Raw genomic sequence first — 13,368 nt, forward strand, 5'->3', positions numbered from 1 at the left:
CAGTTCCTATCTCTTCTTGTCAGCCATCTGCCAATGTAGGTGATGGATTGCTCTACCCCTTCTGAATTCAGCTGCACTGAAACGATTTCAGTTGCAAATTCACAGGTGTCAGTCCGGATTATGACTTCCTGTCCACAGGCTCGGATCTTTAGAACTGTCACCCTGCACAAGCCATCTTTCAAACCCTGAAAATCTGCGTGGTGGGCAGAGGTCAGATTTACTTTGTTTGGCATCTTTTTCGATGGCAGGGAGTTCAATGAAAGACTAATGACCACATACTTCTTGATGAAAGGCAGGCAACGCTCAGTGTGGCCAAGGAAATCCCTCACCCGGTCTGAGTGGCAGTAATGTCCCAATCCGGCACCACTTGCACTTTTGCCTGCAGAGGCTGTTTCTTACCTAAGTAGTATTGCCTTTGCCCTGAGTAACTACCAGTACCCTGCACTGTCTGGCACTTGGATGCCTTGAAAGTCAAGACAGCATTCTTTGTGGTCTGCGCCACCTGCGTCCGATGGAATCGATGGTCTTTCCATGGGCGGCTGAATAACTCAATGTAATTTAGATAGCATCTTGTTCACCATCTTCTGAAGGTTGGCTGGGGCATTTTTTGTTCCAAAAAGCATAACTGTAAAATGAAGATCAGTGACTTTTGTTTCTCATTAAAGCATTGACTTGTAAATTGATCGTCATTTCGTGTTCGTCATTTGCATCTGATCAACCATTCTAATTTATCTTACAAAAGGTATAATTGGTTGTCATCTGGTGTCCATTTGAGCAAAATGTTTGACATAAATCTAAATAATACGAAAAGTGAAGTTGTATTGCTATAATGTGCGTTACACTCTGCGTTGATGTATGTGATTGGTAGACCAACACATTGCTTTATGGAAATATGAAGCTGTTCCATCGAAAACAAACACATTTTAAGTAACAGCAAATTGTGTGGGTTATCACTGAAAGTGTGCATGTTGTGTCTTTTGTTTGTCATGGCTTATAAAGCGACCGTCCTGCCGTGGGTGGCATTTCAATCCGATAGATCATTCTCACTTATCATAGAAAAGGTACAGTTGGTCGCCACAGGATGGCCGTTTAAACAAAATGCCCGACATAAAGTGGAATAATATGAAAAGTGAAATTGGATTGATATAAAGAGCATGTTATTAAACACGGATGTTTGTGATTAGTAGATAGGGTGGCCAGACGTCACGGTTTTCCCGGGACGGTGTGGGTAAATCGCCCTCTGTCCCAGGGTCCCGAGAGTTTTTTAAATTAATGAACCCCATCCGGGGATTGGATGGGCAGATGGCTGTGGTCCCGGTTTTTGCCGGGAACCGCTTCAGAAATCCTGCACGGTCGAATTTTCCTGATCTTGAAGGCTTTACACACCCTAATTTCCTTCCCCTTCCCCGTCCTGGTCACTCTCCTCCAAGGAGAGGAGTGTACCTGGAACACCCCTACTCCTCCCCCCACCAGGCCAGCGACATAGAAGTACCGTTTTCTCGAGTCCTGTTTGTGTTTACTGTAGTCCTACTTCTATGTCTATGGCCGGCCCGTTTAAAAAAAATCTGGTCATGCTATTAGTAGACAAACTAGCAAATTGTTCACGGAAATATGAAGCAGTTTTGTAACAACAACACCTTTTCAGTGACAGAAAACTGTGGTTTATTACTGAAAGTGTGCATGTCTTCTGCCACAGCCCCAGATTTCACCAAAGTCTTTCAACAGTCAACATGCCAATCTCATTCACAAATGACAACGCCGTGACTCGATTGGAAAGGCTGTTCTAACATGCTGGTACAACTAAAGCATGGCTTTCTTGCCAGAACTGACCATCATATGAAACACTGCAGCTTTAAACCATGTTATTCCCGTTCCACGGGAAAAGATCTTTTTAAAAAGCACCATCGGGGACTCGGGCTGTCAAACCCCCGAATATTTTAAAAACTTTTTTTTAAAACGCAATTTAAAGGTCTCAGGTGAAAAACACCTTTACAGTGCTTTATGATCAACAGAAAATCGGGCATTGTAAATCAGTCTTTTTCTCTTGAGACGTTTCAAATGAGGTATTTTCTCATAGAACCGTTATTCCAGGGTTGTGAATTGCTGAATCAGCAAGCAGCACTATGGAAAATGTATGTCCCCATTATATGTCCCCTTCTACAACTCTTTCACGTACGTATTATATTCCTTCTGAAGTGTAATTAACAAGTTGTTTATTGCTTTTCAATCCTTCAGGGACATTCAGGAGCTGGAAAGTATATTTTGCCTGAGGCTGATCTCAATATATATTCGTTCACTTTTTGATTTATAGCAATGTAATCCTACCGCTCAATACGATTCGAATCTTCCTAATGGAGGAAGACTGTTATATGTATGTCATGTGAAATGTGTGTGGTCGACCTGCATGTGTCGGCTATCAGTTGACGCTGTCTCTCTTTAAGCAGAGTCGATCATCTATGTACGAGCAGGAGGCGATTGCTATTCCTTGGCAGTGGAGCAAGAGACCCAGTTCCCTTCAGTCCACATGCGCAAACACACCCTGACTTTTCTATGCCTAATCTCTTGCACAGGGCCATCCTTCGGGCAGGGCCACCCAGGCGACCGCCGGGGCACCATTAGCCCCCTGCCACACCACCTCACGGGAGTCTTTCAAGGGCTCCCCCAAGCTGGCATGGCGGGAGAAGGTGTGGCAGGCACTGTATTGAAATTAAATACCCCCCGCTCTTGTGCTGGCGCCGGGCTTTCCAGTGCGGGAGCGGGAGGCATTTAATAACAATAGGGTGCTGATACTTTCACATCGGCACCCTATTGAGGTGATGACCTCCCTGCTCCGGCACGGCAGCAGGCGTTTTTTTATTAGAATGGGGTGCTCATGCTTTCTCATCGGCACCCTATTCCAGTGATTACTCCCCGCACTGAGCGGGAACAGGCATTTAAAAAAAAATGGCCATCCCGGGCATTGATCAGGAACGTGCCGTTGGGACCACATATATCTTTCACTACCGCGGCACTGCCGCCACTAGGGCTGGCACTGCTCTTGCCATTTACCAAAGGTTTTCAAAACTTTGGCCAGGGGAACTGGAAGCCTTTTCCTGCTTAGATTGTGTGTTTTTTTAGAGCATGTAAGAAACATTGGGCCTCATTACGGGTTTGTCGGTCCGGAAACAACGGTACCGACCTGGGGGGCGGAACGGCACCCACCAGCAGACCTTGACGGATGCACCGGTACTGTTGCACACAGTGCCGGTGCCTCCGTCCTCCCCATTCCCATTGAGTCCAATGGGACTCGATGGGAATGGGGATTTTTTTTAAATAAATGACTCAGGCAGCAGCCGTGCCAGTATTTACCGGCACGGCTACTGCCAGAGTCCTAATGAGGACCATTGAGCCTTCCCCTTCTAACACCGGAAGTGAGCATCTTTCAAAAGTATGCTCTGTCTGGAGCACCCCAGGATAACTGCTGGGATGGAGTCAACGAGCAGCACTTTGGGGAGTCACTCACAGCTTCCTCCAGCGAAGGAGGGAGGAGAGGAGGGGGGAAGGTAGTGTCATTTCTGACAAAGCCCAGTAGATTTATGTATTAATGCATGTATTTATACTTGAGGAACAAGGCTGTTTTGATCACAAAAGAACATACAATAGATAAAAAATCAGATTTGATGGGAAGCAGTCATCATCTTACATGCTTCGTTCAGGTAAGAGTTTGTTTAACATACTTCAACAGCCTTCTTAAGTGCGTTTCGGGTTGCCTTATATGTCTCACACAGTACTATAAGTAGGATGTGAAAACGAGGGGCGGCTCTGACAAGGGACGTGGCCTAAAGAGGGCATGGCCCAACAGGCAGCAGGTGACTTAGGTAAGGGCCAGCACCATTTTTGTTACTTAGTTGTGGCACTGACCATTGCCAGGCATCCCTTCAACTAACGAGAGGCAGCGATCATGTCCCCCTCACCCATGAGAGTGTGATGATCATGGCACCTCTTTAATTGAGAGGGTGATGATCGCTGCATCTCTTTAGTTAAAAGGACACCTGTCGAGGGTCGGCACCACCATTAGGTAAAAGAAAGAGAGGCGAGAGATGGCCCCCATCCGTACTCAACAGTCAACACTGTTGCAAACCAAGGCCTGTTTTTCTATAGCCTGAAGCTCTCACACATAAGTGAGCAATCATATAGGGCCAATATGATTTCTGCCATATTCAGGAGAGGCTTCATATTCAAAGAGCACTAAAAAAATGCCTTGGCTTGTAGCAACCTGAACGGCTAATAGGGGACGTTAGGGAGCTCCGACAGCTCCCTGTTTCAGAGGCACTTGTTGTAGACTGTCGAGGCTTCATCATGGCTAGCCCTGGCCGACTTAAAGCCCTACTTGCACATACGTTGGTATTTCTGTTAAGCTTACGTACAGTACATCCGCTCTTGTTTCTATGTGAGAACAGTCCTATTTGTGTACATGTAGTGTATATACTTTTTCTGTATCCTTATGTTCTTCCCTTATCACCTGTCCTTCCTTTATTCTTAACTTCTCTCTGCTTTTCTTGTGCTGTTTTATTGCTATGTTGTAGTCTTTCTTTTATTTGTTCATATTCATTTCTGGCTATTTTCCTTAAGCAATGGGCCTCATTACAAGTGTGGCGGTTATGTTACGTTACTTGCCATTTATCTAGCGCTCTATATATCATTGGTATGACCTCAAAGTGCTGGTAGGTTGAACACCCTCAGGAACCGTAGTTCTGGTAAGTAGAGAGAGATAGTGTAGTAGGGTGCATGGGTACACCAGATATGTGTGCAGCTGATGTAATTGCCGGGTGGTAGCTGCATTCTAGCGTTAGGTGTGGTGCTGGAGATATCAGTTGTATGTGTGCAGACTGGTGGGTGGACACCCAGACTGGGCTCTGCTGCGTTAGGCCTGAAGGATGCATATGTGAGCAACTAGGCCCGGAATGTGCTCGGTTAGCTGCGTTTTATTACGGTGATGAGGTGTTCATGGGGTCGTATTCATATGTGGAATTAATCAAGGGTATAGCTGTGTTCTAGTTGAATGATTGTGTATAGTAGAGAGTAAGCGTAGTGATGTGATATGATGGTTATTTTTAAAGTGCCCGAGACAAGGCACTTGAACAGGATGGCAGGGGACGGAGTGACACACGGACACGTAGAGACAGGGGGCTGGTCTTACAGCGACAGGAGGGGGATACGGATATATAGCAACAGCATGGGGAACAGGAAAGCAGGGTACACACTGATACAAATGTTAACATTTACATTCGCATTTCTATCCAGATGCGATTTAGGCTAATGTTCAAATCTCCACCCAAGTGTGGGACATGCTAACATTTGCATTTCTATCTAGAAGCGACTCAGGCTAACGTTCACAATTCTGTTAGGATCTGGCGCAGTCTAATGTTCACAAATCTAATTGTGTGGCATTGATAGCATTCACAATCCTATCAAGAAGTAACGTAGGCTACTGTTTACAAGTCTAACTAGGTGTGGCATTGCTAACATTCACAATCCTATCAAGAGGAGACACAGGAAAATGTTTACAAATCTAAGTGCGGCATTGCACACATGTACAATCTAGTATGGGTCTGGGCAGGCTAATGTTCACAATTCTAACCAAGTGCGCCATTGCTGACATTCACAATCCTCTCTGTGTCTGGTGTAGGCTAATGTTCACAATTCTAACCAAGTGCGCCATTGCTGACATTCACAATCCTTTCTGGGTCTGGTGTAGGCTAATGTTCACAATTCTAACCAAGTGCGGCATTGCTGGCATTCACAATCCTGTCTGGGTCTGGCATATGCTAATGTTCACAATTCTAGCTAAGTGTGGCATTGCTAACATTCACAATCCTATTGGACTCCATGCGAATGGGGACTTACACTTTCTGCTGCCTGATATCCCGGGCTGCTAGGACTTTTCCTGGTGGCACCGGGATCTCAGGCACCGGAAATGCTGTTACGAGTCTGGTGGCAACCCGCCGGTAGCACGTTACCGCTAGACTCGTAATGAGGCCCCATGAGTCCTATGTTCAGATAGATGAAACCACACATCTAGGGTTTTGCAAACTAACTATGGAGGAGCAGCGCCATCTAACGGCAGGAAGCAGGAACTGTTCTTTCATCAGTAGTAGATATGAGCATCATTAAACCATAGTTCTGAATGCACCAACTCACAAAATATGACAGGGTGTATAGTGCTATCATTGTTCAGCTTCTGTAAAATACCATCATTAAAACCTTGCATTTTTGTTTCTTCAGCTGTTTGTTGCAGGCCGGGACCCGTTTCATGGAGTGGGCGAGCGCTCTCTGGAGAATACTGCAGCAGAAGCACCCACAGCATGCTGTGCTGGACACAGAAAAGCATGGCTTTACGGCCCCAGCGAAACCTGATCACTGCATGCGATGGAAAATTAATGGGGACAATTGCTTTTCAACATATTTACAATAGGTATATTTACATTTAGGCACAGGGAGATAAAGCCATTTGTCCAGAATAATACGGTTTCTGGTCATGTGCCGAGGCTGGGATAAAAACAACGCTCTCCCAGGGCCACAAGCCCGAATTGCATAAAATGTAAAACCTTCAGATCACTCAGGGTGTCCTCTTCTATTTTAGCATCTGCCTTTAATCCCAAAACGGAAAGTGTTATCGCAGGCGGAAGGGAAGTGTCGCCCGCGGCCCGTTATAGAGTGGGCTGTGCGAAGTTAAGTTTCCATTTTATTTACTTTCCACCATACGGTCACATGCTTGGCGACCCCGCTCCATAGATGCTTCTGATGTCTGGAAGACAGCAGTGCATCTCCTGTGTTAAGCGTCAGGCTCAAGATTCACTATGACAGGGCCAGCACAAGGAATGGGCTGTCTGTGTGGCTGCCCAGAGCCTTGTTCTCTCGGGGGCCTCGCAACCCCCTTACCCCGCTCACCTACAGAGCAATGACTGTGCCCCGAAAACCTCTCCCCAGCACCTGGCCTTTGGGCCTAGCAAATGGCTTAACACAGCTATACACATTTAAAGGGAAGCTCTTTGCAGGGGTGAATGTCAGCAAGTCTCCCTACATTAGCCTTAAGGTTTGCGTGATAAGAACTGATGGGGGATTTAGCCTCTGAAAGCCCCCCACACAGCTCCTGTTGGGTACTGAAATCTCAAGACAGATAAAGAGAGTAAAAAAAAAGAATCTCCTGCCCCCTTTTTTAAACAGTCTAATCTATTTCTTTGTATTCTTTTACTTGTATACTTTCATTCAGAATGGGAATATATGGGTACAATCATGCGCTTGACCTATTTTGATAAGGATCTATATATTTGGTTTATTAAATATTTTTACCAACCAGAGCTGAACAGGTATGTGTGATCATGGCCTAAATTGGAGGCTAGCATCAAATCCCAGCATCACCACTTAACTAAAACTGTGTGACTTTCGGCAAATCAATTCCTCTTACTGTGCCCCTTTTGCACCAACATTGTGAGTCTGCACATGTACGGTATGGTAAGTGGTTACATGTACGGTAAGTGGTCTTACATAGTGGCCTTCTGCCAATAATGTTGGTCTGGCTGCATTTGAATCTGTAAAAGAAAGAGTGTGATGGCTTCTTAGCGGGATATTAGGGAAGGCAGGTGGAAAGAACCGTGCTGCTAATGAGTGCGGGTTGCAAGAATCTGTTACCTGTGTGACGGTAGGATTCTAGTGTGTTTAGTGTTGGGGGGTAATTACACTGCGGTATGTTAGCCGCAGGGCTTTAAGTGGGCCGGGGCCAGCTGGGGCCGAGCCCCAGCAGGCTTCAAATCTCGTTTTGAGGTGGGGCCCTGCCGGGGCTCACTAATCTCTCCTGGCAGCCCCAGCCACTAAATGACAATGATTTTTTTCTAAAGCCTGAAGCTCTCGCTGGTGTGCGAGAGCTTCAGGCTTCAGAACAAAATCAGCCATAATGGTGGCGCTGCACCTGCGAGGCATCCCTTTGAGCAAGAGACGCACGTGGGCCGGCGCCACCATTATGGAGAAAACGTGAGGCCGCTGGAAGCAGAGGCCTTGTTTTCTAAATACTGAAACTCCTGCACGTTCGCAGGACTTTCAGTCTTTAGGAAAAAGTCCTCAGCTTCCAGTGGCCTCACCCTTTCAGCCTTAATGGTGATGCTATCCCGTCCCCAGCTGGCGAGGGGCAGCGCCACCATTAAGGCTGAATAGGCGAAGCGCTGTCCCCTGCCAGGCAAGCCTATAGAAAATAAATCCTGAGATCAGCACCCTCCCCCCAATTGGGGAGAGGGTGCTGATCTCTACAATATGGTGCCTGGTGGGGGTGCCTGTAGCCCATTGAGCCGGGGTCGTCATTTTGCAGTGCCACTTAAGGCACTAGCTAGCTGTAAGGGGACGGGGATCCCAGTGTTGAGAGCCTAGCAGTGGGTGCAGTAGAGTGGGGTCTTGTGGGCTGGCTGATGGGAAAGGAACGTGGTGTAACATTGAAGATTTTAGAAGTGAGGAGTTGGTGAGGGAGGAGAAAGATGGCATGGATGGGTGGTATCGGTGCTCAGAGACTTCCTCAGGTGTGCGGGTGGGAAGATGTTGAGAGCCCGGGGAGATGATGGGCAGGTGGCACTGCAGACCAGTCTCCATGGAAGATTGTTATATTTGGTGACCTACGCATATGGCTCCAAAAAGAGGCCAGACATAAAAAGCTGTATTTCTTTGGTGTATGAGCAGTAGTCGAAGTGTAAAAAACAAAGTAGTGGAACTATGTTCCTGTGTCCCCACCAGTTTTTTGCGGCCCCTTCCCACCCCCCCCCCATACTCACTGTCACCCCCCCATCATTCCCCATACCAGGTTCTTCCTTTCGTCCACTTCACCCTGCAACGCTGCATTTTGCAACAGCTCTAGTAAGACTGAAGAAAACACAGCGCAAGAAAATGCATTTAAATGGGATCTATGTTATAATACCTAAAAAAAACAGAGGCTGAAAACACTGTCTTTTAAATCGGATTTCGAAAATGTGTTTTCGTTTTTTTATACTTTTTTCATAGTTAAATGCAAGGGAAGACTCCTCACAGCCCCCGCCCAAATCCCCCCAGCTTAATTAATACCCCATCTATTTATTTCGAAATAAGTGTGAAAATCCTGCAAACATTCGATTACAAATATTTGGTGGTTTTGGCCTCGCTTTTTTGTCATTCGTTTTCTTTTACGCGATAGCATTTAAATGACTACCATTAGTGTGACAATGTCCCCCACAGCATGCGGCTTCATGCACCCTCCCCTTCCACCTCTTAAGGGACATGCCCATGTCTATAGCCAGACACACCACGACCTGCAAACACTGCTGCACCTACAGCAATTCATTAGCAGATCACTGCCAAGCTGGGCTCTTTGGCTGCTTGGGAATGTGTTTTATGTCCCAAGCAATTGATTGAAATAAACAACACCAATCCAGACATACAGGATAGCGCAGTGACATGTTACACTGGCTTGTTATCAGCAGTGCTCAGGTTTGAATCCCCAGTAAGGGACAGTTAAAAAAGATAATAATAATTGCAGTCCTGGAATGGTAATTTGGCTTACATTCAATAAGGGAATGATCATACATTGCCCCTATGGAAATGTTGTACCCTTTAGTTTCCACCCACTGTGACATATGTGTATCAGTCTGGGTTCCTTGATGTTTATTCAATTAAGTTATTTGAAAAGCTGCGTCCTGAGCTGGTGGTTCACTTCCATGGGAAGATACTTAGGTGAGGAGTTCCATAGTTTGGTGGCCAGTAGTGAGAATGAGGATCCTCCTTCACTTTCATGTTGAAGTTATGATCCAGGACCGGAGGTGTGGTACTGGACCTTCGCGTCAAGGGGGTGTAACGCTACAATGTACTTGTGAAAGAAGCTAGGCCCTCTCCATGGTGAGTGTGGTGGACAATGCAGCGTGTTTTGAAATGTATTCTTTTCTTGACAGAGTGCCGAGCCAGTAGAGCATACAAAGTGCGGTAGTGATGTGTTTAAACTATGTCAACCTTAGGAGAAAGGTGGCTAGCATGTTTTGCACTCGTTGTAGTTTTTCCATGAGGTAATCAGGCTGTCTGAGACATCGGCCGTTTGTGTAGCACAGTCTTGTTCGTACTAGTGATATCACAGCCATGGTTCTGTGGATAAAAATAGGTAAAGTATGGTGCGTGGAAGAGTGCTGCGTTGGAAAAAGCAGCTTTTGACAATGGGCCACATTATAAGTTTGCCGGTCCGGTAACTACGGTACCGGTAAGCTTGCCGGTACCGTAGTTACCGGACCGGCAAACTACGAGTTCTGCTCGTGGGTGCCTTTTCTCCCACCAGGTCTGACCTGGCGGGAGGAACGGCACCCGCGAGCAAAGCATGTTGGATGCACCGGCACCATTCTGAATGGGCCGGTGCATCCGACCTCCCCATTCCCACTGGGAATGGGGAGCATTCCATTCCGGCACCCGCGAATGGGCAATTACCGGGTTCGGCAGGGCCGTAATGACTCGGTAATTGGTCATTCGTGGGCACCGGAAATGTTAGGAAATGTGGCGGCAGTGAGGCCCAATGACTCACCCATGGTTCAAATATGAGGCTACGGTCCATTGTGGTTCCAAGGTTCCTTACCGAGGCAGATGGTATTGGCGTGACCCCATCTCTTCAGTGCCAAGGAATTGAGGTGGTGTTTGAGGGAGCACACTGCAAAGAATAAGTTCTGTTTTGGTTGGGTTGACCTTTAATCCGTCTACCATCATCCATGTGTCTAGATGTGCAACGCATGTTTTTAGATCTGGTGAGTTTGATGAAAGATTGTTCTTCAGTTTGCAGATTATTTCTGTGCTTTCTGCATAGTTGTAGCAGGTAAAGCCTGACACATCGATGCGGTCTAGAAGTAGGGTCATATACATATGGGAAAGAAGAGGTGATAAAGTAAAGGGTTGTGCGAGTTCACAGGTCAGAAAGTGTAGCTGGAATCTGCCGGGACCTCAATGATGGTTTCTGTTCTGCCAGTGAGGAAGGACGTGATCTAGCATAGAGCTACTCCTTTTATTCCAATGTCTCCCACTCTTTTTAAATACAATCTTTGCAGCTGATGTTATCAAAGGCTGTCGAGATGTCCAAGTGGTTTTCATCTGCTTTTTTTTTTAGTTTTAGTGCATCCCAGGCTGAGCAAAGAGTGGATTCAGCACCCTCCACCAGTCTAGTGTTGCACTGGAATTTTCCCAGAACTTACGATGTAGTGTTTGAGATGGGGCAGTAACTTGTAGGGTCGTTTGGGTCTGCTGTCATTTTTTTGAGGAGTGGCCTGATGCAAGCTTACTTCAATATTGTTCAGTCGTGATTGAGGAAACATAGAAGCATAGGAGCACAGGTGCCAGTTCCAGATGCTTTGTGATTGTTGTCTACCTTCCTGAGATCCTGCTAGGTTGCATGAGCCGATGGTAGCAAGTAGGTGCAGAAGAGAAAAAAGGCAGAATGTGCGTAGAGGGGTTGCTTGGTGTCAGAGGTGATGTCTTCTTTGTAGGTAGGGAGGTGACAATCCTTTACTTTCCAGTTGTTCTTGGATTAGTAATATCTTTTTGCTGAAGTGCACAACAATCTGGTCACAAAGCACTTGAGTCGGGATTGGGACTGTGTTGAAGGCTGGCGGGTCTTCAAATTCTTGATTGAGCTTGAACTTTTCTTTTTGGCTGTGTTTTGTTGATTCTAGGCATCAGGAGTAATGTCCTTTCTTGCCTTTGATGATTTCTTCCCTCTAGAAATGTAGCTGCTGATGGCAAGCAAATGTGTTAGTTCACGTGTTGTTTTTCCTCCATGCTTTTTCGTTTTGGAGTGAAACATCTTGCAAGTTTATTCTATATGTTTTTATCCATAAGTTCTTTTAGTGAAATGCTTTCCAAGGCTTCTGGTGTATTTGTTGGTTGGTGAAGTGTGATGATCAGTTTCTTTGCTTCAAGTCTTCCCAATAGAGTGTCCATCTGTACTTCTTTTCAGGGTCTGAAGAGGGTTGTTGGTCCCCCAGATGGATGCGCACGTGGCAGTGCTTCTGTGAAGATTGTGAGCGGAATGTAGAGGTGGTCTCCCCAGGCAAGGTGAACTGGAGAGAAGACCATGATTGAGTTTTTGTTGAAGAAAATGCCATCTGGCTTGCGACCAGCGATTTGAATGTGTTTATAGTCATTCCATCGACAGCCAAAGCATCTAATGCCATACCATCTAAAAGCATTTTTTTTTATTTTCTTTTTTTAATGGAGGGTCCCCCCCAAACTCCCTTTTTTAACCTTAAAAACCCATTTTCATTAAATTACACCCTTTACCATCTCAAAACAGCATTAGATGTTTTTTTTAGATTTTATTTTTAGTTGGTTTGGCTGTCGATGCTTTGATGGTCAATGCAATGACCGGATACCATTTGGGAATGGCATTCTTAACCATTTATTTGAAGTGTAGTGTGGAGGGATTATCAGCAGAGGGTATCGTTTTGGAATTGCCTTCTTTCTCGAGCCAGATAACGACGTCCCCAAGTATTGTCAGATATTGGTGATGCATGGCTAGTTTGGTGGCCGCATCTACAAGTATGTCAGTGAAGATGAGACTGTAGGATGGTGGTCTGTATGTCAGTAGGAAGCATGAAGATGTGTGAAAGGTGGCGCAGATAAGAGCAAGTGATTCGCCGTCCGTGATTTTGTTGATGGTTGGTGTACAAACTTTGATAAGAGTCTTTGTGGACCAGTGCTATTCCTCCACCTCTCCTAAAGGTATAATTAGTGCATTTGATATTAAAGCCCGAGCAACACTTACATGGGTGACTGTCGATTATTCTTTGGATAGCCAGGCTTCCATGATTAGAAGTAGATATATTTGGTGCTTAGAGAGGAGGTTGAATGTCAGAGGTGTGTTTTTCATGATTGACTGAGAGTTGATCAAGAGGCATCTGATACCCACCATTACCTCAAGGGTATTGGCAGTAGGAGGAGTGTCCGTGGGTCAATGGTTATTTTTTCCATTGGTTCTCCAGGCCTTCAACTTAGAGAAGTATCTGCATAGGTTATTCTTGGCACAGGCACATCATCCTGATGTTAGTGTAGGGCGGTTGTGGCTGTTGTATGTTTTGTTGTAAGGAAAGTTATAGTATGAGATGGCGCTTGTGGTTGTGGTTTTATTGCACATTGATCACTTGGTGACGTGGGTAGCAATGAGTTAGCCTGGTTAGAGTTGTTTCTTGCTTCTCCGTGTACTGTTTCTGTCTGTTGTCTGCTGGACTGCTCCTAGTAACTCAGTTTGGATGGATGCCTAATGAAGTTGCTGGATATAGAGGTCATCAAGGGTCTTCTCAGATGTGAATTGGGATGTCTCCAGGGTCTCTCGTTGGCTGACTAAAGGTGTTG

The 13,368-nt window shown here is 45.9% G+C and overlaps 1 protein-coding gene and 1 long non-coding RNA gene across 5 annotated transcripts in view; one reads left to right on the plus strand and one right to left on the minus strand.

Annotated features, from left to right (window-relative positions):
• Window positions 1-13,368, plus strand: part of LOC138567334 (uncharacterized) — a 154,924-nt gene that overhangs the window by 136,424 nt on the left and 5,132 nt on the right. For all 4 annotated transcript variants that reach the window (XR_011302174.1, XR_011302171.1, XR_011302172.1 and 1 more), the window contains one exon: window positions 6,265-6,454. This is a non-coding gene — a long non-coding RNA (uncharacterized lncRNA). The remainder of the gene's footprint in view (window positions 1-6,264; window positions 6,455-13,368) is intronic.
• Window positions 1-13,368, minus strand: part of LOC138567333 (blue-sensitive opsin-like) — a 198,066-nt gene that overhangs the window by 22,463 nt on the left and 162,235 nt on the right. The gene's annotated exons all lie outside the window — the stretch shown is intronic.

The sequence above is a fragment of the Ambystoma mexicanum genome, chromosome 2p (assembly GCF_040938575.1).
Source record: "Ambystoma mexicanum isolate Mex_15411 chromosome 2p, UKY_AmexF1_1, whole genome shotgun sequence".
Classification (NCBI taxonomy): Eukaryota; Metazoa; Chordata; class Amphibia; order Caudata; family Ambystomatidae; genus Ambystoma; species Ambystoma mexicanum.